Source organism: Corylus avellana, chromosome ca7 (genome assembly GCF_901000735.1).
Source record: "Corylus avellana chromosome ca7, CavTom2PMs-1.0".
NCBI lineage: Eukaryota > Viridiplantae > Streptophyta > Magnoliopsida > Fagales > Betulaceae > Corylus > Corylus avellana.
Window position 1 is genome coordinate 11,669,055 of NC_081547.1, and position 1,795 is coordinate 11,670,849.

Below are 1,795 nucleotides of genomic sequence, written 5' to 3' on the forward strand. Positions count from 1 at the left end.
CTGTTTTCTCTGTGAGGGTCTTTTTTTGAGGGCACACTTGGTGAGAGATGACATCCTGATATTGGTCCCACTGGTAAGTTACATGCACCTCAGTTGGCATGACTCATTAGGCCTGGAGGGTCCAGAAAGAGACCCCCATTCTTAGAAAATTTACTGTGCTGCCATCCTTTTGGTACATTTTCTTTCGTCCGCACATTTGGCTCTTGTCATACTTCCAACTTTCAAGCTGTAATTACAATTTTTTTTTTTGTTTTTGAAACACAACTGTCGAAACAAGAAGAAGACAAACTGAGAGAATGGGAGGAAAAAGAAAGTACGGGAGGAGGGTAGGGAAATGCAGTCAAAAAGAGTAATTTTTGGTGGCGACGGTTCAATGTCTCGCATAATGGGCATAAAAATTTATATTTATATCGACTTTTTAAACTTTCCAAATGACGAAAGCTGGGATGGTGGCGAGAATGTTTGAGATGGTGGAGGAGATATTCCAATCTTGAATGATGCTAAGGTATGGTATGGTATGGTAAGGCTAGAGCTACAACTAGAGATCGAGTCACATTCCAAAACAAAACATGTGTAAGTTAAAAAGAGACTATTAGCCTTATCACAAGAAAGGGGCAGTGTTATGATAATACATTATGTGGGATATATGTCATGTTGGCAGTTATCTATTTTATTTAAGAGTTTGAGTATGTAGCACTATAATGTTTTATGACAATAAGTGTCTGTTGCCTTAGTTTATTAGAATTAAGAGTTTATAGTTTATCTCATAATAATGTTAGGAAATGAGTTTATCTTTAACTGATTGTAGGAGGAGTTTATCTCTAAGTTAGAGTAAGAGTTTATCTCCAAGTCTTGATCCATGTAATTCAGTAATTGTGTATAGTCCCCTATTTAAAAGGTGATTAATTAATGAAGAGTAAGCAGAATTAATCACAAACCTTATGTTTGAAAAATGTTTTAGGTTTCCTCAAAATTTAAAAGGTTTAAATTCCACCAGAATCTAAAATCTATCTCCATTATATATTCACGTAACAGGCAACGAGAGTTTCACCAAAATTTGGTTCACAATGAGGCTAATTAGTAAAACCACTTAGATAATACTACCCTTGAATGATCGATGTAATTTGTAAGCATCTAATTTTAGACACCTCATCCATTTTAAGCGTGCATGAGACCCTATATAATCATCCTTCCGACCCATTTCGTTACCCATTCATACCAGAAACCCTAGGGAGAGTGAGAGTAAGTTATAAAGAGAGGTGACTCTTGTGACTTCATCTTCAAGAGGGGGGTAACCCCTAAATCCAATCTCGTATTATAGTGATATTAGCCTTATATATTATTGATAAACCACTGTTTTCGTGATTTGGTATGCATCTTGTAGATTTAAAAACACATACCTCTACTGTCTTAGGATTTAATGTTGAATCATGCATGGGTATAACATGTGTACGGTTGGATGAGTATTTAACCCATTATTATTGCATGCTTAACCTATTATTATAAGTTAGGGCAAGATTCATAGTTTGTTAATACCAAAGATGGTAAAGTAAAAATGGATTAGGCATATTTTCAAAAATGATTAAACATGCTTTTATTTTGCATGTTATACTACGCTGTTAACGTTTGTTAGGCCTTTCAGAATCATTATGAGCCATGGTTTAGTCAGGTAATAGGTTTGAATAGGAGACATTTATGCATTATGGCAATCATTGAACGTTCCATCCCTGAGGTTGAACAATTGACCCTTGAGAGCGAACGATCGATGAATGCAGTAATTGTTTTTAAGGTTGCT